The 25,644-nt window shown below is 67.6% G+C and overlaps 1 non-coding gene across 1 annotated transcript; it reads left to right on the top strand.

The window, feature by feature from the left end:
- The first annotated feature begins 3,790 nt into the window (after nucleotides 1–3,790).
- On the top strand, nucleotides 3,791–3,909 carry LOC138919140 (5S ribosomal RNA). Its single transcript, XR_011429099.1, has one exon. It is a non-coding gene; the product is annotated as a 5S ribosomal RNA (ribosomal RNA).
- Nucleotides 3,910–25,644: the final 21,735 nt, after the last annotated feature.

Here is a 25,644-nt window from a genome sequence, read left to right as displayed (position 1 = left end):
TCCCTCTGGCCTCGGCCTCTTCCCACCCGCTCGGCTCCCGCTCCGGTGACACCCCAGCCCTTCCCTCGGCGCCCCGCCCCCGCCGCCCCAGCCGCCGGGTAGAGTCGTCCTGTCAGGTGGAACGGATTCCACGGCGGTGCCGGGAGGCCCAAACGGGTCCCAAAGCGACCAGCCCCGCCCACCGAGGAAAGACACCTGGTCAGGCTTTTCCAGACACCGCCCGCTTCTCCAAGGACAGGGCGGACTGGGTTAGAGAGGCGCGTCTCGGGCACCTCACCCAAGACGGGATGGCTTCTGCCTTTGCTGGCGTCTGTGCCGCTGCAGGTCATCTTCTAAAACCTGGTACCCGCTCGCTTGTCCTTGAGAGGCTCATTCACAATCAACACTCCTTTCCCGACCTAAGTTTGTCCCTGTCAGTTTGTCTCGCTTTTCCTTCCAGAAGCCCCCTTCCCGGGGTGGGGGGGAGGGGGGGAGGTGGTGGGGGGGTAGGGGGGTGGGTGGGTCTGAGTTTCAAGCTCCACCTGACTGGGATCCCATTCTGCTTTCGCCTTCGGGCGGTCCTGCCTCGCTTGGAAACGCTGCTACGTTGCTCCTGGTGGATGAGCTTGCGTTCGTTTTGAGTTTGAGAACGCTGGATGCAAAGATGAGGAGTCTTGATGGCTGAGGCTTTTGGTGTCCCCTCACTCGGGGGCCTCCCTCTCTTCCCGCCTCCCCCGCCTCCCCACCCACCCCCTCACACCCGACCCCTACCACCCCAGGGCCCCGGCCGGGCCCCGCCCCTCCAGGCCGCATCTGTCAGAGGGAGTTGAAAAGCCTCCTGACAGGACACGTCCTCCCTCAGCAGCCAGCCCTTCCTGGCTCCCTGGCTTCAGCTTTCCGTTCGCGTGGCTCGGGCAGCCTTTCGCATCTTCTTTGCACCTGCCTGTGTTTGCAACAGAGGACCGTGGCCAAGGGATCCAGGAAACCGGGAGGAGAGCTGGCTTCCGGGGAGGCGAATGGGAAGGACAGGGAGGCAGAGAGGGAGCCTTGCCTCAGAGAACGGACTTTGAACCCCCGAAGGGAAAAGTCCTCCAGATAAACCACGTCTTCCCCACCGAATCCAAGAGCCATACTCGCTCGCTGTGGAAAAATGGGGACATCCCGGTCAAAGCAGGACGAGAGAGGACCCAAAGCTCCCTCCTCTCCCCGTTCAGCCATCGTCGTCCTGGGAGGGAGTCTCTCCGCGGTTCGCTTCTCCTGCCGGCCCCGTTTCCCCTCCTGCCAACCCAGCGCCTCTATCGCCTGCTCCTCGCTTCCTCGGGCTGCGGGCTGCGGGCTGCGGGCTGCGGGCTGCGGGCTGCGGGATGGGGGGGAGGGGCGGTGCGCGTCGCTCCCTGCCAGCTCGTGCCCGGGGTGGTTCTGACGGGTCCCCGGATCTGATCTCCGAGGAGCACCTTCTGCGGGAGAAGCGGGACTGCGTCCCTGTCAGTTTCCCGGAGCGCGGGACCGGAGCCTTGCCCCGAAACGCAGGCTCGGGAGACCGAAGTCCTGAGCTGAAACCCAAGGGCCGCCGTCTCCCGCGAGTGACGTGCCCTCCCTGAGCTGCGCTTTCCTCATCTGGTGCGAGGGGGTCCTGGAGTTCGTGCCTCCTTGCGGGGGCGAGTGCTGGTGAGAACGCAAGCGGGAAACACGGAGCGGACCGCTCAGCACGGAGCGCGGCCTCGGTGGGGGCCCGGGCCTCGGCCGCCGTCCTTCCCCACGAGCCTACTTCTTGCCGCCGAGGCTCATCCAGCACCCAGGGATCGATCGCCTGGCTGCTTCCGGCCAGACACTCTCCTAGGTGCTGGCCACCCAGCAGCCGAGAACGCGGGTGCCAATCTCGGCCTCCGGGGCGTTCGCCTCCTCGCCTCTGGGGCCGCAAGACCAGCGGTGTGCCTACGCATGCCGGCGAGAGGTGGCAGAACCTGACGAGGACACGTGCCGTGGAAAATGGAGAGCTTGGCGCCCCGGAGGGCCTCGTCGGACGTCTGTGGATGGCCGTCGCTCTCTTTGCCGAAGCCCGCCCCCTGCCCGTCTTCTCTCCGTCCCAGGGTCCCCTTTCCAGTGGGACGCAAGAAGGCCCACAGGGCCCAAACGCTGGAGACGGGCAGCGCACACAGCGCGCCCTGGGTCCCGGGGGGTGCGGCGGGAAAGCCTTGCGGCACAGAACCCTGAAGCCCAGAGGTCTCGAGACAGGGAGAGCCGGGACGTCGGCAGGCACCGACGGGCCTTCGGACGCGACTCTTCCTCCCCGTCGTCACACCGTGCTGCTCCTCCCTCCGTCCTGGGCGCGAGCGCGCTCTTGGGAAAACGGAGGCGCCTTCGTCGGTGACCTAGCGGGCGGGAGATCCCGGGCAACGTCCCCAGCGGCACTTGAGCAGAACGGGGACGCTGCGGTCGGTCGTCGGGGAGGGGCTTCTACATGTCTGGTAGATGGAGCTGCTTTCTCGTGCCAAGTTCTCTGGGCCCTGACTTTTCTGCCTGCTCCTTCTATCACCTCAGTAAGGTCGGGGGTGCCCGGCAGAAAGAGGAAAAGAGCCAGAGTGAAGAAGCGGAGAGAAAGGAACACGCAAACCCGGACGCGCACACACACAGGCACACAGACACACAGGCGCGCGCGCGCGCACACACACACACACACACACACACGCCTACACACCCACTCGCACAACACGCACACGCACACGCACACGCACACGCAAGCGCAGACAGAGCGCGCCAGCGAGCTCCGGTGCCTGTCTGTGGTTCCTGGGCGATGGCGGGGCAGCGATGCCGGGAGCCCGGGACTCCTGAGAGCCTGTCTGCGCGGCCTAGGGCCCCAGGGGTGATCGCCAGCCCCGGGGCCCCTGCCTCCTGGCCCGGGCCCAGCTCCAGCACCACCGCCCTCCTGGGGGGGAAGCGAGCTCTTGGGCAGAGCCTCTCTGGGTCAGGGTGGGTGTCTGTCTAGGTCCGTGTCTTGGATCCTCTCCGTGTCGCCGTTTCTCTGTTTCTCCGTGTCTCTGTCTCTGTCTCTGTCTCTGGGTCTCTGGGCTGGCGCCAGCAGGAGCTGTCCGGGGCCCCCGCGGGGGGGGGGTTGGGGGCGGGGTGCCGGTCTCCTGGGCGGCGCTGGCGGGGGGAAGGGTGGCCGCCCCGCCTCCCCGCGCCCTCAGGGGCAGCGCGGCGGGCTTCCGCTGACGCCCTCTGGTCGCGCCGGTGGCTCCGCCTGGGTTTGGGCAAGTCGGGGCCCGGCCGGCGCCGCAGAGGTCAGGGCTCCCGCTGGGAGGCCCCTCGGGCCGGAGGGACTCAGAGGAGCACGGGCCCGGCGGCCCGACGCCCCGACGCCTCGGGCCAAGTGCCCCGCGCCCCCCACCTCCCAGCAGCCGCATCTCCTGCGACCCATCGCCGGATCCGAGCGGCCAGGGCGGCCTGGAGTGTTCCCGGGCCGCGAGGGGAGAGCGCCCAGCCAGGCGCCCCGCCCCCATCCCCGCCCCCACCACCCCTCGTTTCCCACCGCCGCCCGCCCCGCCCCGCCTCCTCGCACCCCGGGCTGCTCCAGGCCTCCGCGCCCTGGGAGGGCAGCAGGGCGGGGCAGCGCAGGGTTTGGCTGGCCCGCTGGCCGCGCCCGAGGCGGCCGCGGCGGGAGGCAGCAGCGGGAGGAAGGCGGCAGGCCGAGCGCGGGCGCAGGGGGCGCCGGCGGCGGCGGGTGCGCGTCACAGAGGCCTGGGCGCGCGCGCGAGCCGCGGGCCGGGCGACGCGGCGCGGCTTCTTAGGGGCGCCGGCGGCAGGCGCCAGCGTCTACGGCCATACCACCCTGAACGCGCCCGATCTCGTCTGATCTCGGAAGCTAAGCAGGGTCGGGCCTGGTTAGTACTTGGATGGGAGACCGCCTGGGAATACCGGGTGCTGTAGGCTTTTGCCTCCCTCGCCTTTTGCCGCCTCCGGCCTCCGTCCTCCGCGGACGCCCCCCACCCCTCCAGCCAGCCCTCCCCCACCCCCCCCCGCCACCCTCCGCACCGCGGGCCCGCCGGCGCCGCCCATGGGCAGGGCCCAACCCCTCCCCGCCACAGCCCAACCCTTCCAGCTCGCGGCCCCACCCGAACCCAGGGCCAATCGGGGCCAGCCCGGCGGGACCGGGACCGGGACCGGGACTGGGACCCCGACGCCGCACACGGCGCCCGCCGGCTCCCTCTGGCCTCGGCCTCTTCCCACCCGCTCGGCTCCCGCTCCGGTGACACCCCAGCCCTTCCCTCGGCGCCCCGCCCCCGCCGCCCCAGCCGCCGGGTAGAGTCGTCCTGTCAGGTGGAACGGATTCCACGGCGGTGCCGGGAGGCCCAAACGGGTCCCAAAGCGACCAGCCCCGCCCACCGAGGAAAGACACCTGGTCAGGCTTTTCCAGACACCGCCCGCTTCTCCAAGGACAGGGCGGACTGGGTTAGAGAGGCGCGTCTCGGGCACCTCACCCAAGACGGGATGGCTTCTGCCTTTGCTGGCGTCTGTGCCGCTGCAGGTCATCTTCTAAAACCTGGTACCCGCTCGCTTGTCCTTGAGAGGCTCATTCACAATCAACACTCCTTTCCCGACCTAAGTTTGTCCCTGTCAGTTTGTCTCGCTTTTTCCTTCCAGAAGCCCCCTTCCCGGGGTGGGGGGGAGGGGGGGAGGTGGTGGGGGGGTAGGGGGGTGGGTGGGTCTGAGTTTCAAGCTCCACCTGACTGGGATCCCATTCTGCTTTCGCCTTCGGGCGGTCCTGCCTCGCTTGGAAACGCTGCTACGTTGCTCCTGGTGGATGAGCTTGCGTTCGTTTTGAGTTTGAGAACGCTGGATGCAAAGATGAGGAGTCTTGATGGCTGAGGCTTTTGGTGTCCCCTCACTCGGGGGCCTCCCTCTCTTCCCGCCTCCCCCCGCCTCCCCACCCACCCCCTCACACCCGACCCCTACCACCCCAGGGCCCCGGCCGGGCCCCGCCCCTCCAGGCCGCATCTGTCAGAGGGAGTTGAAAAGCCTCCTGACAGGACACGTCCTCCCTCAGCAGCCAGCCCTTCCTGGCTCCCTGGCTTCAGCTTTCCGTTCGCGTGGCTCGGGCAGCCTTTCGCATCTTCTTTGCACCTGCCTGTGTTTGCAACAGAGGACCGTGGCCAAGGGATCCAGGAAACCGGGAGGAGAGCTGGCTTCCGGGGAGGCGAATGGGAAGGACAGGGAGGCAGAGAGGGAGCCTTGCCTCAGAGAACGGACTTTGAACCCCCGAAGGGAAAAGTCCTCCAGATAAACCACGTCTTCCCCACCGAATCCAAGAGCCATACTCGCTCGCTGTGGAAAAATGGGGACATCCCGGTCAAAGCAGGACGAGAGAGGACCCAAAGCTCCCTCCTCTCCCCGTTCAGCCATCGTCGTCCTGGGAGGGAGTCTCTCCGCGGTTCGCTTCTCCTGCCGGCCCCGTTTCCCCTCCTGCCAACCCAGCGCCTCTATCGCCTGCTCCTCGCTTCCTCGGGCTGCGGGCTGCGGGCTGCGGGCTGCGGGCTGCGGGCTGCGGGATGGGGGGGGAGGGGCGGTGCGCGTCGCTCCCTGCCAGCTCGTGCCCGGGGTGGTTCTGACGGGTCCCCGGATCTGATCTCCGAGGAGCACCTTCTGCGGGGAGAAGCGGGACTGCGTCCCTGTCAGTTTCCCGGAGCGCGGGACCGGAGCCTTGCCCCGAAACGCAGGCTCGGGAGACCGAAGTCCTGAGCTGAAAACCCAAGGGCCGCCGTCTCCCGCGAGTGACGTGCCCTCCCTGAGCTGCGCTTTCCTCATCTGGTGCGAGGGGGTCCTGGAGTTCGTGCCTCCTTGCGGGGGCGAGTGCTGGTGAGAACGCAAGCGGGAAACACGGAGCGGACCGCTCAGCACGGAGCGCGGCCTCGGTGGGGGCCCGGGCCTCGGCCGCCGTCCTTCCCCACGAGCCTACTTCTTGCCGCCGAGGCTCATCCAGCACCCAGGGATCGATCGCCTGGCTGCTTCCGGCCAGACACTCTCCTAGGTGCTGGCCACCCAGCAGCCGAGAACGCGGGTGCCAATCTCGGCCTCCGGGGCGTTCGCCTCCTCGCCTCTGGGGCCGCAAGACCAGCGGTGTGCCTACGCATGCCGGCGAGAGGTGGCAGAACCTGACGAGGACACGTGCCGTGGAAAATGGAGAGCTTGGCGCCCCGGAGGGCCTCGTCGGACGTCTGTGGATGGCCGTCGCTCTCTTTGCCGAAGCCCGCCCCCTGCCCGTCTTCTCTCCGTCCCAGGGTCCCCTTTCCAGTGGGACGCAAGAAGGCCCACAGGGCCCAAACGCTGGAGACGGGCAGCGCACACAGCGCGCCCTGGGTCCCGGGGGGTGCGGCGGGAAAGCCTTGCGGCACAGAACCCTGAAGCCCAGAGGTCTCGAGACAGGGAGAGCCGGACGTCGGCAGGCACCGACGGGCCTTCGGACGCGACTCTTCCTCCCCGTCGTCACACCGTGCTGCTCCTCCCTCCGTCCTGGGCGCGAGCGCGCTCTTGGGAAAACGGAGGCGCCTTCGTCGGTGACCTAGCGGGCGGGAGATCCCGGGCAACGTCCCCAGCGGCACTTGAGCAGAACGGGGACGCTGCGGTCGGTCGTCGGGGAGGGGCTTCTACATGTCTGGTAGATGGAGCTGCTTTCTCGTGCCAAGTTCTCTGGGCCCTGACTTTTCTGCCTGCTCCTTCTATCACCTCAGTAAGGTCGGGGGTGCCCGGCAGAAAGAGGAACCGGCATCTTGTGCTCATCGGTGGCCCCTCTGCTGCCAGCAAGAGGCCAGGAGGGGACTCGTGGTCCCGTGGGAGGAGTGGGGCCGTCACTGCATCCCCCTGTTACCGCTCTGTTCCTCCCCGAACCCATTTTGCTGGCGCAGTGGGTCAAACCCCAGGCCGCCGCATCTGACAGCGCCAGAACAGTCGACACCTCCCTCGATGGCACCGCCTCCGTAAACCTCCTCGGTGAGCCCTCCTCCTCGAATCTTCGAGTCCGTTCCTGTCCATTCGGGCGGCGAAGCCCTTAACTCAGATGCCCCTGCTCGGACCGTGCCTCCTTGGACCGGGCAGCGTGGAGCCAGCAGGAGGAAGGCAGCGGGGGCGGAAGGACCGCCTAACCGGCACTTTCCCCAAAAGACGCCAGCTTCTCGCTCTCCAGAACGCTGGTCTGGCGGTCGACGGATGCAGATGGCAGCCCCGTGCTTGGATGCCCGAACTCCGCCTTTCGCGGCCGCGTCGGTGGAACAGGGCCGGCGGGGGCGCCCCCGGCACGCTGGCCCCCCTGGACGGGGTAACCCTGTCCTTAGTTACGGGGTGTATGGCAGGCTCCCTCCCTAGCCAGAATCTTCAAGCAGGGCTCTCCGCTGAAGAGAGGTATAAGCGTCCCGGGCCGAAGGCGCCTCCAGGGCCTGGCAGGTCCTGGCCAGCTACGGACAGTAGGTGCAGTCCACGGCCAGACCCCGCTGCCGGAGGCGACGAGAGTCCCCGTCCTGTGCAGGGGACGCTGTCCATGACCGATGGGCACCCGGCGCAAGGCTACGCCTGACAGGGCCAGCCTTTCCACTCTGGGAGGCCCTCGTGGACGCGCCGCCGCCGACTTCCCCTCGGACTCAACAACCGAGAGGCGGGATGAGAGGGGTCCGGCTCACTCCTGGCTCCTCACCCCTCCCAAGCGGTCATCCCCGAAGGGGCCCACGTGTTCATTCCTTCTGGCCTGGATAGGGGCGAGTTGCCCCTCACGGTGGCCTTTCCCTCGCACCCGTGGCGCGGGCCGCGGAGCCGGCATAAGTTGGGCTCAAAACGGCGGCGCCGTCCTAGGGGCCTGGGGTCGACCGGGAGACGCAGGTGGCCAAGGGATGACCACTCGACCGGAGAGCCCCCTTTCAATTGGAGGGCTTCCGCCACGGGTGCAGGACGGGTCTCCGAAAGGCCCATCCGAAGGCACCGTCGGGTCTCGAGGGCGGGACCCACCATGGCGCTTTTGGGCTGGCGGTGAAGCGGACGCCGGTGCGATCGACGCTCTGTGCCCCCGGCCCTGGTCCCGCGACGAGGCGGCGGCCCAGGGGCTTGTTGGGAGTTTAGACGATGCGCCTACACCGGGGGAAGCCGCCGCCACGGCACGTCCGTTCCCCTGCGGAGCTCGAAACGAAATGCCTTCCGCCTAGATGGGGAGCCCCGCGCCACGCTCAGACGCAGATGGGGAGAACCACGTCGTCCCGAACCTTGGACGCTCCCAGGACAGGTCGGCCTCCGCCTACCGGCCTACCACCTCTTCGCTGACGCCCTCCACTGCGTGCCGGAGCGGTGGCGGGCCGCCCGTGGTCCCGGGGTCTTCAGCCCTCGGCCCCAAGGGGTCGCTGGTTTTGCGCGCCCCAAAGGGTTCCAAACCCTCCTGGCCCCAACCGGGGGGGCACCAGTTAGTCACGGCTGGCTTCAGGCGGGTACCCGGTCGGGGGCGCTCGTGGAGCAGGAGCACCTGACGAATGCTGCTACGAAGGGCTTTCGACTTCGGCGGCGGACCCCCGGAAGAGCGCGGGAAAGGAGGGCTCAGGCCGCCACTCTCTGACCTGGCCCTTCACCGCGCTGCCGCCGAGGACATCCTTTGGGCTCAGGCCTCTGAGTGCAAGTTTGCCGAACGCGCCTGACGGGGGCCACTCCAGCCGCGACGCCGGCAGATCTAGGCGGTGTAGTCGGACCGCCCTAGGAGACCAAAGCCATGCCCGAGGTGAGGCTTGGGTCGGTGATCTGGTGAGCTAACCCGAGTTCTCTTTTGGACCTCATGCAGCCCATCTCGGCATCACTAAGGCGCGGCGCGCATGCCAGGGGGGTTATCAGGCAGCTCCACGGGTTTCTCACTCTCCTTCTTGCCCCACTGGGCGGGAGCGCTGTGCGCCGCGCGCCTCCGCGCTGGGCAGGGGTAGCATCGTCCGCCCCCGGGGTACCCCCCGAGCCTAGCCCGAGGGAGTTCCGGGCTGGGGAACAGGGGCACCTCGGGATTTGCGGTGCTTTCCCCCTGGCCGCCTTCCGGCGAACTCTGCGGGAGATCCATTGAGGCTGGGCCAGTGCACCCGGGCGCGAGCCGTTCCCTGTGGGTCCTGGGTTGGAAGAACCTCAGCGCTTGATGGGGCTAGGGGCCCCCCTCTCGCAGGTTGAGGGGGCCTGCGGGCACACGTGAAGCAACGCAGCGCTTGGGCCTCTGGGAGCCAGCCCTCCGCCCGTCGCTGTCCTTTTTCTGTCACGGTATGATCCGCTGTCAGGGCAGGCGCAGGATCCTAAACCGCTGAATCCCCTCCGATCGGATAGGCCCCCACGGGTTCCCCGTCGGCATGCCAATCACTCCCCTGTGTTTGCCTCTGCGCGCCTCCGCAGGGCGGGGACCCTTGGCTGACGGATTCCGCCCGCTGGCCGAAAGGCCGCCTGCGGACCCCCCCACCCACTCCGCAACTGACTCAGTCTCATTCCGAGTGTTTCAGCAAGCAGCGGGGTCTGCCAGCCCGGGGACGGCTTCGCTCCGCCACCTACCAAGAGAGGGTCAGATCCCGCGACGAGTCTCGGGGAGGGCGCCAGCCTTCAGAGAGCTCTTTGACGTCGGCAGACGGTCGCTACTCCGGAAGGCTCCTGGTCGTCCTAGGGGGCCCACAGCGTCTTTGACTGGACGGCACAGACGGCCCCGAACAAAGAGGGTCCTAGGCCGGCTCCAGTTTCCTAGCCACGCCCGGCTGGGAGGAGCTCACTCCTCGGACCCTCAAGCCGCACGCTTCCTGAAGGGGAGGACTGCTCTGCAGCCAGTCACCGAGGGCGGTACCTTTTGGCTCTATGCCAATGGTTCAGGCCCAACAAAGGGCCCGCCATGGTCTCTTCGCCGTCCGGGGCCAGCCCCAGCCTTCTTCAAGGGGGAGAGCCTACTCGCCTGGCTCCCCCGAGGAGCATTCCATCCCTTGATCTGAAGACGCGCATTGGACTGCGCCCCGACTCGACACGAAGAAGAAACACGGGCCGCGGCAAGCCTCTCGGCCGGGCAAATCCGATCCTCACGGCCCCTGCGCCCTCAACAGCCTACATGGGACTTCCCAGGACCGGAGTTACTTCCGGGGCACCCTCCTGGGTGAGGGGTGGGTCAGTCCCGCCGTCCGAGCCCGCGTCGTGGGGGGCGGAAGCCATGGCAGGCAGAGGGGGAGCCCGTCCCCCCGGAGGAAGGGGCCCATTGCCCCTGGAGACGAAGGAGGGCGCTTACCCCCTGGGCCTGAAGGCGGGCTTGGGTTCTCCAATGCCGAGCCCCTGGGTCGGGCAAGGCGAACGGACTACTTTACCATCGGGGGAGTCGAGTGCCTAGCCGGCGTTAAAGGACCCTGGAGGAAAGGGCCTTGGGAGTTTTTGCCCGTGTGGCCAGCGGGGACCAGCGCAGAAGGGCCTCCTCAGCCGACGGCTCGTTTTCTCCGCAACACAACCCCAGCTGAAGCGGTCTTGGACAAAACACGTCCGACCGGGGGCGCTGCCCGGCTTGAGAATCCAGGCTCCAGCCCTGGACGCTGTTGCCAAAAGGGCAAGCCTAACTACCGTCCCAGCCTGCTGGGGTGCAGGGGCCTCCGCAAGTTCCCTTCCTGGTGGGGCTCGGGACCGGAGTTTGGATCGGCCAGGCCGGCATTCCATCCGTCCCCGAGAGGGCGCCACGGGGCACCGGCGGGCCGAGGGGCCCAGAACCCGCCGAGGTCGTCCCGCCCAAAAACTTTCATCTCCATGGGCAGCGCGCCCCAAAGCCCCGAATCAACAGGGAAACCAGAGAGGGCTGTCCCTTAGGCCTCGGGGACTAACCCGGCCGCCTCACTCCCGCCTCCATCTCGCTGGAGGGCCGTAGGCCGTCTCGGGCGAGCGGTCCCGGGCTCAACGCGGGCAAATCGGGGTCTGTAGGGGCGGGCCCCCGGCCCACCCTGTCGCTCACGCGCCGAACGGTATACCCCCGGGCGGCCTCGCAGCTCTTCGAGTGCCCTCCCTCGGGGGCGCTGTCGGGATGTCCTCTCTGGCCAGCGCGACGTCAGTCGCCTCACCCAAGCTTGCGGCAAAAGACCCCCCCCCCTGGCCCCTGCTTCGGAGGGCGGCCCAGGGGAACTTCCCCTCAGCTGGGCAGTGAACTCGTGGCTTTGGCTTCGCGCTTACCAGGAGATGCGCAGCTTCCAGCCCCCAAAACTGACTCCCCGGGCTCCAGGGATGTTGAGGCCTTGCTGAGCTTGGGGCTAGCCCCGGCCCCGCTTTCCCTGAGGCCTCCGACCCAGCGTGTTGCACCATCACGCCCCCAGTCACAGGTGCCTGCCAGCCCCCGGCCGACAGGCTCGGCTGATCGCCAGGCTGTCAAGCTGGCGAGATCGAGAAACGGCTGCCGCTCCTCGCGCGGGGCCGGGACTCCGACATTACCGGTGCTCCTGCCACAGTCTCCCGACTCCGTGTGCGAGGACCAACTCCACGCCGACCCAACGCCGCACCTGCCGATCACTACGAGGGAGCCCCCAGGGGCGGGCCTGGGGGTCCAGAGCCCACGTGCTGGCCGGGCACGGCCCGATCGGGGCAAATCTCCCCCCCGGCGGACTTTCTCATGGGCGGCCTGGGCTCTCAAGGGGCTCGCCGGGGGGGCGGACCAGACGGGCCCAACGCCGCTTCAGGCGCTCTCCGCTCGGCGAGCTGGCCTCGAAGATTGGTTCTGGTCCCGTGCAAACTCGCACGCTGCTTCCAAACTGGCTCTCTTCCGCAGACCCCCCCTCCGGGCGGCTCCGGGCCCGGGGGCCCCATCGCAATGGGGGGGGCTGCTCGGGGAGACCTGGCGGGAGCTCGCCTTCCCACGTGTCTGACGGCAGAGCTCCCCCCGAGCACAGGAGCCAGGACTCGAGGAGAGCCATCCAACACCGGCTTGCTTGGGCTTTACGAGCTGACGAGCAACGATGGGGCAGGCTCGGGTCCCGTGGCCAACCAACAGGGTTACTCCCGGCCACGAGAATACGCCGTCCTTTGACACTGAAATCTCCAGGTAATCTCAACCCCCGGCGGGCGCCCGGAGACCCAGCGGGGGAGCTCCTCTGAACCGGCGCCGGGGGGCTTGACGTGTCCCCCCGTGTCGGAATTGCCTCCACTGCCCCAGACAGACCAGTCCCCGAGGGGAAAGTTCCGTGCCCCCGACCACAGAACCCCAACACAGACGACCGGCCCTTAGGTCGCTCGGGCGCAAGCGCTGTAGACCGCACGTAGTCTCGGGTTCCCCGTCGCCTTCCCTGCGGAGGTCCCCGGAGATCATTCTAACCGCTTGGGGTTCGTGGTCTCGAAGCCTTGCGCTGAGGACCCCCGCGCGGCAGGGTGTCACCCCCATTGCAACCCCCTCCTGCGCGGTCCTGCACGGCCGGGGAGCCGGCCCAGGCCCTGGGGGGCTGGATCCAGGGGGCCCTCTGTTGAGCTGGTCTCCGCAGCACAGGAGATCTCGCTGCCGGCTCCTGTCCTGAGCGAGACAGCCTACCCAGTGGCTGCTGTCCCGGAGCGCCCTCTCTGCCTCCCCGCCCCAGCCTCGTCTTCCCCTGGCGGCAGGACGGAGTGCTCGCTCTCCCGGACTCCCGCTTGTAATAACCATGGGGGAGGCACGGGGTACAACACTGGGGGTTGGCGGTGGCCCAACGCCCTTGAGCGGAGAGCAAAAGCCCCAGCCGGAACAACCCCGCGAAGAGTCCGCATCTCGGGCTCAGGCTGCTAGGCGTGCCCTCGGCTGTCTTCCGACCGCCCCAGTCTTTCCGGGCTAAGAAGCTCGCCAGCTCCAAGGGCGGGTGACGGACCTCTTTTCCTCGGGGTGTCTTCCGAGGAGCATCATCACAGGCTGATTGAGCTGTTCTGCGGCTCGATTCGGGTGGGGAGGCCCCGGGGCCTAGGGCGGAAAAAGTGTGAACGGGATTTTCGGTTCGCCGGACCGTTGCGGCTGCAACGTTCTATCGCCCCCGACGGGCCCGGCACTGCGCGTCCTACCCGCATTCGCCGGGGTTTACGAATAGGACCCCCGGGCTCCCACGCCTGAGCCGCCATGGCCAGTGACTGCCCGCTGGGCAACACGAGCAGACCCGCCGGGCATCCTGACAGCTACCATCTCTAAGGAGACTCGGGGCTCCCCCCGCCCCCGACCGGCCCCGGGTTTCCCGGCCTCTCTGATCCCGGGACAAGGCCCATGGGGGGCATCTCCTAGGCCGGGGGCTAGGGGCTGTCCCGCTCCGGAAGGACGGGGCTTTGTTGAGAGCCAAAGGCGCGGTCGTTGCCCCACGCCCCTCGCAGGCCGCATTCCCAGAAAGGTTTGGCACTGCACCGGGAGGTGGCAAGATCCATCAGGAGAAACCGAAGCTCGAGCTCCGGGAGTGGCCAGGAGCCGGAGAGACATCGCCCGGCTCCCGGGGGATCGCCCCGATCACTACTCAGTGTGGGGCGGTCCAAAGAATCCCCGGCGTCCTCCTGAGGAAAGCGGGGGAAGTTGCGACAACGCTGAAGACCAATGTTCCGTCTTCCCCGTGCTTATCGTGCCCTTCTTACCGAGTCTCCACTTGGGGCGTGTCCGGTGGTTGAAACGCCGTGCTGGTGCGCCTGTCAGGGTTCGGCTCGAGGGGTGGGATTAAGTCAGCAGTTCCCCGCGGGGGGCCCGCGCGACCCCCTCCGTTCTGTGCGGGCGGAAACCAGGCGCCCTCCCGTGGAGCCAGGCAAGCTCGCTAATTCCAGGACCTCTTCGCGGGGGGGCTGGGGGGGTCCTCCTGCTGTAAGGGAAGGCCCCTAATCCGGAGTCGACTCAAGCCTTGGCCTCCGCTGAAGGCTCGTTGGGCTTCTTTCGGGGCACACGCGCGCTGACCCAGCAGCTTCCCTGGCAGCCCAGGCCAGCGGTCCAGGGGCGCAAGTTGAAGTGCTCCTCTTAGGTGCAAAGCTCCTTCCCAGCGCGGGCGTCGAGGGAGTGCCTTCAGCGGAAGGTCCGGAGAGGGTCCCCCGCACCGGTCTGTCTCACGCTCCTGGGCCGGCCACCAGTCACTGGGAGCGAAGCCGCCCTTCCCCTGTGGGCTTGGGGAGGGAGATTGTCCGAGACCTCAGTGGCTGTTCAAGGGGACGCCTGATCCGAGAGATGCGCTGGTAGCCCGAGGGTGACCAGCCCGCCCCGTCCGCCCCTGCCGCACTCTGCCCTACCGACCCTGTCCAGGCCGACCCGGCTGGGCATGAGCAGACCTTCTCTCACCACCCTGCGCATCAATAGTGCGGTGGGCCTGCCCGTGCAGCACGTCTCCACAAGTCGGTGCTGCTCTACCCGCGGAGCGCTAGGATCTGCACCAATGGGAGATCCCTAGTCAAAACCCTGGTCTGCGAAGGGCTGCCACCAGACCCGTGCTTTACTCTGGGCAATCACCGCTGCAGCCCCCCCGTCGGCAGTCCAGTTCCCGCCCCCGGGGGCTCGAGCCAGCTCGAGTCCCACGAAGTTGCGGCGTTGTCCCACCTCAATGGCCCCAGACAACCATGGAGGACCCCGACTTTGGTGTTGGGCTGACAAATGCGGAGAGCCTGTTCGCCTTCCCCGGTGAGAGGGGGGTGAGCGGCAGAGCACGGCCGCCCCTGGTGGCCAGGGCCGTCCTTTCCCTCTCAGTAAGCCGGGAGACGCCGGGTGCCCATTGTCCGTCTGACAGTCCTTTGCGGAAGGTAACGTCGCCGAGGCCCTCTGTGCTTGAATAGCCCCTTTCCCCCGGGCTGGCCTCGAAGTGTGCCAGGCGTCTGCGGCCGGGGGCACGGCTTCGATCGGGTCCCGTGCGTGTCAGCCTCTTCCTGGCCTCCCTCCGAGCCCAAATAGGGCCTTCCCTTCATAAGGGGCTCCAGCTTGCCCACTTTTCTGGCGCCATTGGGCAAGGCGGACCGGCGGTGTGTTCCCTCCGGCTCGTCCCCCATGACGGCCGCCGACGGGGTCCAACTCGGTAAAGGGGCTCGGCCAGGCCTTCTGGACTTCTCGCTCGGCAAGGCAGGTGACCCACACAGACTCCACGTTCATGCGCCCCAGCTTTCGGTAGTTCTGCGTCACTCAGGCGGAGGCAAGGATTCTGGGGGACATCGTCGTTCACTCACCTTGGGCACCGTGGGCCACGTGTGGCCCGCAACCGCCGCCGGCCCTTACTTCCCGACGGCACAAGATCTCCGCGGGGGACACTAGCACTCACGAATGCCAGGCACTTGGGAGGGAGACTTACCCGATGCCGTCCCTCCAGTAGGTCTGCCTGCATCGGTGCCCGGGGGGATCCTTGCTTCCGGATCCGTCTCGGTCCCAGTGACACGGACTCCGGCCGCCCCCCATCAAACAACGCTCTGCGAAAACTTCTTGGAGGGGGAACTGAAGCCCTGCTCCCCCGGGGGGACGACGGAGTCGCCTCCCTCTCGAAGGGGGAGGCTCTTGGCTGGGGACCCTCATGAGCGCTCAAGGGTGCGCAGTCGGCTGCGCCCCCTTGCTCCCTCGCGTCCAGAGGGAACCTTGTAAACCGCTGCCAGGCGGGCTCGGGCAGCGGCCCATTTGGGGTGAGAGGACCTGGTACATCGCGGGCTTGGCCGTAACCGGCCCTCGTGTCTGACCACCCAACCCTCCTCCTTGGCGCTGGGCCTTGTCACGTCCCTGCTCTGCTTGGCGCAGCAACTCCTGGGCTCTTCATGACTTCGAGATCTTGGACCTCGCTCAGCGCAGGCCGGAGGAGTCACGAGGGGCGCGAGTCCCTAGTTCCTGGAAAGAGGCGCCCCCTTCAGCCCGGCCAAAGACTCCCTAAGATGCGGCTGGTCCGCGAACGCAGGACGATAACGCGTTGCAAGCGCACTGTGAAGGGCACCTTGTTCCTGACTCCGGGGGGAATTAGCTCCTCCCCCATGAGCGGAGGGCTCTGCAGCGGCTGCGCTCCGGCGGTCCAGGTCCCGAGACTCGGGAGTGGGCGACATGAAACTCACCCTTGCACCCGGACGCGATGCGGAGTCCCACCCTGCCAGGTGCGGCCCGAGCGCCTCTTGGGGGCGAGGAGCACAGACCCTCCGGCCAATCTCGCCGCGGGTCCCCCCAGCTGCTGCCAACCGGGGGACGGCACTTCCGGGCAGTCAGTCCCGCTCGACGGCTGGCGCAGGTGGCCCAGCCGCTTAGGTGATGGGGGGCCTTTCCTAGCTGGCACCCCAACCCCAGGGGCAGCGGAGCTCGCTCCGCGTCCGCGCCTGGAGAGGGCGCCCCAACTGAGCGCCATCGGGGTTGGGAAGCCCCGGTGAGGCGCCAAGTCTGCCCGACGATTGCGTGCTCCGCCGGCCCTCTTTGACCGATGGCCTTTGGCGGGGGGGCACCCGTCCTGGCGGGCTGCTGCGGCTGTCCGAGCTCTTGCCAAGTTCCTCTGCGTCGCCCGCCGGTGGTCCCTTGGCTTCCGTCCAAGAGCCCCACCACAGCAGGGAGGGAGGCCAAGTGCTACTCCCGGCCTTTCTGCCAAGGGGCCAGCGCCACCGGACAAGAGCACCCAAGGGGCGAGACGACTTGCTAGGCCCTTCACCTGATCTACCCGTCTCTCCCTCGGCCAGTCCTGGGGCACGCCCTCTCAAAACGGGCTGAATTCAATGTTGGGCGTTTGCTAAAAGCTTTCCCTCCCGCAGTCCCCCCTGAACCATTATTTGTGAAGTCCTCTCAGACTAGGGCCCCTCGGTCCGTGTCAGCGGCGTCCTGCCGGGCGGGGTCCAAATCCAACCCGTCGGCTCCCTTGTCTGGGCCCACTGGGGAGCTCGTCGATGGCCCCCGCTTGTGGGTCCGCAGCATCGCCCTTGGGACGAATGCCCTCTTCGAACCCAAAGGCAGCTCCAGCCAATCCAGCAGGAGCCTCCTCCGCTTCCCTCGTGGCACCGCCGATTGCCCCCCAGGTTAGCGGGACTTTTCCTCCTCAAGTTTCGCCCCTCTACCCCACCTGGCTCCAGGAGCTCACTCGCGCTACGCGCAAAGGGCGAAGATATCCAGTTGGGTCGTACTGCACACACCTTTGCTGGCCGACCTGGGCCGCGGTTTGCCCCCTGGGGCCGTGGCGGCCACTGCCACGTGCCCTGGGTGAGCGGAGGGCTGGCTGGTTTGGAGCCGGCCGCAACGCGCCTGGAGCCCTGCTCTTCCCGTTCCGCTTCTCACCGCACGGGGCCCCGCCCCTGCAGAGAGCAAGGCCGGCTGCGGGTGAGCAGGGCTTCCCGGCAGGGACAGGCGGACCCCCTTTCCACTCCTCTGGTCCAGCTGGGGGGGCAAGGGGAGCGGGCCTCTCGCGCAGGCGACACCTACTCAGGGCCAGGCAACCTCTTCTCGGGCCCCCCCGGGGGCCTGGGGTCGCAGCCCAGTCCCCCCCTTCGGGGAGGCGGGAGTGACCTCTGCTGCGGGCAGCCCTCTTGAGTCGACTTGGGGACCCCATTCCGTTACCTGAGTTTCTCCATGCCTGGAGAGTTCGTGGTCGGAGGGCTCACGGCAGCCCCCTGCCTGTCGTCCACGGCAGGAGCCCTCGTTCGGACCGGAGGCCCGCTGCCAGCCTCTCAAGCCCCGAGCCGAGCCACCTCCGCTTGCAGGCACCTTGTAAAATCGGGGGGAGCACCAGCTGCCGGCCCGTGTGAGACGTTCCTGGAACATTAAGGTTCGATGAGGGCCCTTTGGGGGGCTTTGCGCTCCCTCATAGGGCAGTGACCAGGCTCCAGAGGACGAAGTTACCCCGGACTGTTACTTTGAGCTGGGCCGACCGCTGTTGCCCTCCCGCGGCTCAGCCCGTGTCAAGGCAGACCTCCTAGGGGAGGTCCGAAGCCGTCCGAGGGTGGAGCGTTTCGCGCCTCGGGGAGCGCGCTTCTTTTCCCTGAGGGATAGGGTTTGGCGTGCTCCGCCCCGCCCAACGCCCGGCAGAGCGGCCCCTCCCAGGGCCTTGTGCACGCGGGCAGACTCGGCTCCTCGGTCTGCAGCGGGAGATTCGCCCGACTTCAGAGCGGGCTTTGGCTCACACGCGACGCAGAACGCTTCCCTCTCCTGAGGTCACCCGGGGAAGCGGAGCAGCGGAGTTTTTCCTGCTGAGGCCCGACTCCGCCTCGTGGAGCTCCGGCACATGGAGCAGGCATGGACCGCCATCAGGATTAACACTCCGCAGTCGTTTGACCAGCCTCGACTGGACCTTCCTGCCGGGGACACTGCGCTGGCGTCTCATGACACTCTTTAACTGACATCGTCCGGGAGCCGTCCGGGCCGGTGCGTCCTGGCAGCGGACCGGGGTCGTTCACCGCCTGGGCTGTTCGGTCTACCATCAGGCCAGGCAGGGGGTTCCCGGTACCAGCCGGCGTCACCGGCGAAGTGGACCCCGCTCCGAGATTGCCAGAAGCGCCCGTCGGGCCCAGCTCGCTCCAGGGGGACAGCGCCCTTCGGCGACCGGGGTGTCGCCCCCCGCGCCCCGATCCTTCTAGCCCGGGAACACCTTCCAATTTGCGTCCCTTAATCCGACGTTCCGGACCGCCACCCCCAACCGCACAAAGCCCGAAACCCCGGCGTTGTAAGAAGGCTGAGAATTGAATCCAACTTCGTTACGGGGCACGGGGCAGACTGGGGCCCCGAGTTCCCCCGCTGTATTTGGCCAGCCGGCGCACGAGTTACCCCAGTCACGATCCGAAAGGGCCACTCGAAACATTCCGTCACCGACACCGTCGCGTCCGGAAGGGAGGCTGGCCCGCGGCCAGGGGTTATCGGCGTTTGACGGGGTCCCCAGCCTGACGAAAAAGGCGTGGCCCGGGGCACCCGAGACGAGGGCTACGGGCCGCACTTAAGCGGGCAAGGCCCCCCGGGCTGGACCGCCGAGTGCGGAACTGGTTTAAGGCGGCACGAGGGGACCGGTGTGGGGACTCTCAGCTCAGTGTTGAGCAAATCGCTTCTCCGTTGGCCTTCTGACCACCCCAGGATTTTTCTCGCCCGACTGCTTTGCCGGAGAGCCGAGTTATCCGGCCTTCACCCGCCGCCCGGGGGGGAGTTGCGGGGGTCCAGGCGCCTTTGGAACCCCGACCCTTCGCACGCGACCCGGCCGGTCTTGGGCACGCACATAGGTGCATCCAGGGGCGTGGTCCCTCTTCTCGGCTTTTTATCCTTCGGCTGGGAGCCTTCCACCTGCGGCGATGCGTCGCCCCGCGGTGATCAGCCCTAATTGGCTGGGACCCCGCGGCTAGTCCACTCGGCCGTCGAGCGCCGCAAGGGGGCCTCAGCGCCCGAGAGGACCCTCCGCTGCGGGGGAGGGCGGCTCCAGCGCTCAGAACGGTCCTTCGGCGACTCGCTGAAAGCGGCGAGATGATCTAACGCAAGATTCCCGTCGTCTCCAACTGATGCTGTTGGGAGAGGGGTTGCCCCGTGTGGCGGCAGGCTCCACAGCGCCGCTCTCTCCTCGCGCCAGCGACAGCGCCTCTCCTCCGCGGCTTCCGCTTGCCCCCAGGGTAGGCCGGGCAATCATCTTCCCCCCTCCCACTGCGGGCCCCCACTTGGTCGCGGGGCGGGGGGATGTTGCACTGGGCCTTGACAGGTCAGTGCCGCGAGTGCCTGCGCTGATCTCTTCCCCTGCCTGTGGTCCCTCATTGGGCGGTGTAGGCGGTGGGTGCGAACAAGTGGCGCCTTCTTGCGAGCGCTTTTTGGTTGGCGGCCTTTCCTCTTAGTCTCGCCAGGGACCTCTCGCCCGACCCAGCTTCGTCCGTGGCTGGCCCCCCGGGCTTATGGCCCAAGAGACAGCGCCTGCTTTTCAAGGCACCGAAGTCGGGTCCATCTCTAGGTAATCCGCCTTGTCCGCGGAAAGCACTCGGTGGGCGCATCAGTTCCTCTCGCCATCTCGTGCAAGCCTGTTGCCGGTGGCAGAAAAGCGACTGCACGTCTAGGACCGGACTCCAGAACTGGCATCTGCGGGCCGGTGAGCATCGACCCCTGCGGCGTTGGCCGTACATTGGCGCTCTCCTCCCCAGGGACTGCCCGCTCTTCCTTGCCCGGCTTATCTACGCCTGCTGCCCTCCTGGAAGTGGGGTCAGTGTGAAGGCTGCAGTCCACCGGAAAGCAGGCCTCGAGCAGGCTGCTTCCCAGCTGAATTCCGCTTATCCCTCACAGCCAGTGGCCTGGTCTGGTAAACCGGGCCTCGGGGCCAGCTTAGCGAGGAACGGTCTCATACGGTTTTGCGGTCTGCGCCTTGCTCCAGCTCGTCTTCTCACGGCCACCAGCGGTGTCCGATAGTGCCTGCCTTCCCCCCGGCCACCCCGACTTGCCAACTCTGCTGCGGTGGGCCCTTCAGCAGCTCCGACGATATCAGGGAGCGCGGCCACACCTCACCGTAGATGCCGGCATACACTGGCAAGCGGTCGGCTCCCGGCGCACGCTCCGGGGCCACCTTGCTGCAGGGCTTGGCCACCCGCCCCTCTGACGCGCCTGTCCGAAAGGCTGGTCTCTTCCGAATGCTACTTGGATCGGTGACGGCTTCGGAGGCCGGCCTCGCTCAGGAGGACCGCGTGCTCACCGAGTCCGGCATCCGCTGGGAACGGTCTCCCCGCAGAGGAGTCTCAGAAGGCACACGAGCAGACGAGCTTAGCCAAAGGCTCCCGGCCCCCTTTATACCTCGCGGCGGCCGCCTGTTCAGACGAGGCGCTGCTTGATCTTCCCTTCTCGCCGGGCCTCGCTCGTCTGTGCTCCAAGCCAGGGGTGGCTTTCAGCAGCGAAGACAACGCGACGCCCTTTGAGCATGCACCGCTCAGAGGCAGCGACCTCTCGCGAGTGCTCCAGTCGTGGGCGGCCGTCCCGGCCCCCGCCGTTATCGGCAAAACCCCCCAGTCCGGTCCCCCCTCCTCGCCGGCATTTACTCCGGCCCCGGTGCAGTGAGGCCTTCAGGCTGCGCTCACGAGATGATCTCCACTCACAAGAATCAACGGGAGAAGCCAGCCGATTCACCAATCGGCCTTGGCGCCGAGCGGGCCCAGCGCTCAAAGACTTTCCGCGTAGTCCCTCCGTCCTCAGTCCCCGCGGCTTCGCCTGTTCGTGCCGTGGGCTACTCACACTAAGCGGACGTTGGAACGGTACGGCCACTCGAAGAGCCTTCTCCCTGTGGGGCCTGAGGTAATCGGGCCGGGAATCACGAGGCCCATCCGGTGTCCCGAACCGTGCGTCTTTTCCCCGGGCACAACGACCGAAGGGGCTGCCTGTCGCCAACCCTACCAGATCTCGCGGCGCGGGCCCGCGGGGATTCCGAACTGAGGAGAGGGGGGAAGGGGCTTCCGCCCCAAGCCACTCACCCCTGGGGCCGAAGGAGGTCTCCTCGCAGCAGAATCAGCGCGCGGAGACGTACCACGGCGAGTCCCCACAATTCGTCTCTGCTCCGAGCCCTTGCGCAGGCCCTCGTCTCTGCGGGGGCATGAAGCTGGTGTCACTGCACCGTTTCTGGACTGCAGGGCGCACGCTGGGATGGTCCCAGAGTGGCGGGGCCCCAGGCAACCCTTGATCGTTGCCGTGCTCTGCCCTCCCCCCGTTGAGTGGTGGGGCAAGCACACACCAGTCCCCCTGAGAGAACCCACTGTTTTAGGGGAGGGAGGGAGCCACCGGGAAGCGTCCCCGGGCCGAGATGTGCCGCCGGAGGAGCCCTTGCACGGGTCAGAAGGCCGGCCCCAGGCCGGGGCTTGGTCCGGGTGTTGTAGCTCACTAGACTGCCGGCAAGCTGGAAGCCGGGATCCCCCCGCAGGCGGACCCCCGTTTCTCGAGAGCGCCGACATCAATCCTCTGGGAGGTCGCGGCGGGAGGGCCCGGACAACGCCGGCGTCTGCAACGGGGCTGCCCAAGATCCGCCCACATCAGCCACACCTTGGCTTGGGGCAGCAAAAGAGCCATAGGGGCCCGGGCCTGGGTGACACCCGCGCTACCTTCGCGGGCGAGGCCACCTCACCCCCCCGAGCCGGATCTCATGACTCCGCACAAGTTGGGCGCCTGCCTACCCTGGGCGGGCTGACGCCAGTCAGCCAAGGGAGGCCCCCCTGACCCGACTTGCGGCCGCTCGCTTCGCGCGAGCCAACGAGGCTCCCCGAGCCGGGTCAATCCCTGCCGACTCTCAGGCGTCCCCTCAGGAGCCTACCCGAGGCGGGGGTTACTCAACTCCGGAGTGGCCGCCCCCTGGTGGCCAGATAGCCTTGGTCAAAGGCTTCCCCCCGGGTCCCCGACCACGCTGCCTTCAGCCCTTTGAATAGGAGCTCACCATGACCTCCGTCCAGGGTCCCTCCAAAAGGGAGCTGGGGCCCGGGAGCTGAGTTCGCGCATCGCGGCAAGCCCAACCCAGTTCTTCCCAATAAGGCCTCCTTTCAGCTGCCTCCCGCTCCTCAGGGCAATGCAGCTCCTCTTGGGACCACCCCTGGAACCAGGCTCTTTTGAGTTTTTCAGGTGCGCACATCTCCCGGGCCTGAGGAGCCGGACAGTGGACTGACCCTCTCATACATGCAGCCGCCAAGGCGGTGGCTTTTCCGGGGGGACACGACACCCGCCTCCCCGGTCCCCACTGGCCCTTCCCGGGCCGGGCACGCCTTGTCCAGCCGGCAGTCACCGCGGGGGGGGTGAGCGGAGGGCGGAGAGGCAAAGTTCTAGGAGGGCTGGGGTCAATCAGGCGACTTCGGTCCCAATTGCTGCCCCGACGAGGGTCATGAGGCCCATCTTTGGGTCCAGGGCGCCCCTCCTGCCTGCCGCAGGAAGCATGCACGGGATGATCGGGCACCTGTGCGCGCCGCCCCCTCCAAGCTTCCCCGTCCATCGCAGGTGTCTGCCGGCTAGCTCAGCGAGCTGGCCGAGCTCGTGGGGCCGGGTGCTTCTGACCCTGGCCCGGCGAGCCGGAAAGCCGTCGTTCGCCTGGCCCAACACCGGGGGGTAAGACGATCACCCGTGGACAGGATGCGGCGTAGCCAGACAGCCCCTGGCGGCGCCGAAGTGCGTGCTGGAAGCACTCCCGGGGCGAGCGGGTCCCCACTGCCTCAGGAGGTGCGGGGAGGGCAACCAGCAGGGCATACAAGCAGGGGGGGGAAGTCTACTTGAAGCAACCCTGGCCCCTCGCTGCTACCGCGGCTTCCGTGTCATTCGCCCTCCAGCCGGTCCCTGTTCAGCTCAACGGGCCCCTTCCTCGCAGAGCTTGGGCTTGTCGGGCCCTTCCCCATGGAGAGGCGGTAGGGGCCTTTGAGGCAGCCAGGAGGACGACTCGGCGCGTGGTGAGCGAAGCCCGTCACCTCACCACAGAGGGTCGGGCGCAGGGTCCTCTGGTTCCGGGGGGGGTTGCAGCGAAGCCAAGCTTGGCAGCGAACTCACAGTTGGAGAACGGGAGCCTTCGCTGGGCCCCACCCTCGCGCCCCGGGTTCCGCGCCTGAATGGTAAAGCACCAAGGACCAACGGGACTGAGTGCCCCCGCCCACCATCTTGACCTGTCCGCTCGGGGCCCTCCCGCACGCAAGGTCCGCGCCTCTCCCCTTGAGTCGGCAGGCGCACGGCACACACACGGCTGCCGGGCGCGGGCGGGGAGCACCCTAGGCTGCCAACTTTAGTCCTTGGCGGGCCGTCTGGCCCCAAGGAATCGCACTTGTCGCTCGCACGGCTCCGTGCCTGAAGCTCTCTCCCGAGCGTTTCCCTACGGTGGGGCTCGAGGGATCGCCCAGCAGGGAAGCAAGTCCTGCCTCAGGCGCCTGCCCTTGAAGGCGGCCAGGAGCGCATCAACTGGACAGCGGAGAGGGCAGCGGCGTGGCTCGGGAGTTGCCTCGCGCCATCTCGCCAGGCTCTCCCCCGCCCGGAGTCGTGGTGACCTGCCCCCCGTGGCTCTCGCAACCCGGGAAAGCTGTTCGGCCTCGCATCGGTTCGGAGGACGGGCCTCCGTGGGGCGACCTGGCACGATTCCTCCCCCCGACTTCCCGCCCCCCGGATGGCGGGTCCTCGAGCTCCGTGACGGCTTTGGCTCCTTGTGGCTCTTCCGGCCGGCGCCAGGCTGCCGCGAGACGGCTTTGGATTGGGGCCCGCGTGCCCCAACCTGACGCGTAAGAGGCAAACGATCCCCCTCGCCTCGTTTCCGCCATTTCTGCTGGACAGACATGCGGCAGTCCCCTTTTCCTCCGCTGCGCGCACCCTGCTCCCCAGGTTCTGGCTTGAAGCCGCAGGGTCAGGCAACACGTCCAAGCCACTCCTCCATGAGGTCACCCCTTGGTGCGAGTAGGGAGAGCCACGCTCTGACAGGCTCACGGCCAGCCTCTCCTGAACCACCAGAGCGCATTCGCCCTTGCTTGAGACCCCCCCAACGACAATTATTTAGACACACCTAGGAAGAACGATTGACTTCATGCACCCCCTCTGAAAGGCGGTCAACGGCCCGCTATCCTGCTCGCCCTGGGGGGGCCGTCGCCGTCGCGACGCCCATGAGGAGCACAGCGACAACGCAGGAAGTCCCTTGCCGGCCCACCTGGGCCTTGCCGACCAAGCAGAGAGCCGATCTCCTCCTTCCCCCAGGCCACACCTCTCCAGCTCGAATAGATGGGGGAAGAAGCCTGCTGCGCCAGAGCAGGGCGGGGGTAAGTCCTCGGCTTGGCAGCCCTCGGCAATTCGGCGCGGGCCGCTCCGCCCCAACGGGGCATGTGGCCGCAGGGGCGCGGCAGGGCACCCTCGAGAGGGAAGGACCCCGTGGCTCCGCATGTCTCACATGATCCCTCCGACCGGCTCTGCCCCGGGCCCAGACCGCGCCGCACGGCCCCCTTTGAGCTTTACCGCTTGCAGAACCGTTGGTGCGAAGGGGGGAATCTCGCCCGGACTCCGGGGATCGACGGGCCCTGCGCCTGGGACCGGGAGGGCGACTTCCCCGGCCGCCCGGGGTCGGGCGCTCAGCTGTGACGCCTCCACGTGGAGTCCCAGGCCATTGTCTCCTAGATGCCCACGAGGTACTGCCCGCCACAAAGAAACAAAAAGCCCCTTCCGACTCCTTCTGAAAGGCTCTTCAACGGCCTCCCTTCGGGGCCCCTGGAGCCTGGCCCGGCTGTACGCGAACGCTCTCTCATTCCTATCCCGGGCCTCTTGCGGCGCGACCCAGGCGGAGTCTCTACCCAATTTCAAGAGCGAATCTGCTACCTTCTTCTCTTGGAGGCTGGGCCGGAGGGCTTCGGCGACCGAGCGCAGAGGTCCGACGGACCAAGACAGGTGCTGCCCACTAGCATTCCCGCCCAGATCAGAGGCTGGATTATTGTAATCCTGGGCGATCTCCCCACCCGGCCCGAGCCACCAGCCGGGAGGTGTGGAACCTCGGGAACTCTAATCGGCCAGGATTCTCTCGCCCCCCAGGCTGACGTTAGCCGCTGAGCTCTGGAACAATGGGCACGCTCGGTTGGGGGGATGCGACAGTTTGGAGCCAGCGCTCTGCAGGGGCCACTCTCCCAACAGGCCGGGGGTGACCCCGACATTCCGCTCCAGCCTGCCAGCCTTATCGGCCTCTGGCCGGCCCAAGCCGATGTCCGCGTGGCGGTCACTCCCGAAGGACCCATCTCCGCCCTGACGCCCGGCCCGTCAAGCTGCTCCCCGGTGGGTCCCTGCGCCGCTCACCCTCGAGCCGTTCCAGGTGGGGCGCCGACGGGCCCTGGAGGCGGCTGTGTTGT

Source organism: Equus caballus, chromosome 1, assembly GCF_041296265.1.
Source record: "Equus caballus isolate H_3958 breed thoroughbred chromosome 1, TB-T2T, whole genome shotgun sequence".
Classification (NCBI taxonomy): Eukaryota; Metazoa; Chordata; class Mammalia; order Perissodactyla; family Equidae; genus Equus; species Equus caballus.
Note: the sequence above shows the minus strand (reverse complement) of the source record. Positions and strands in the feature narration are given on the sequence as shown.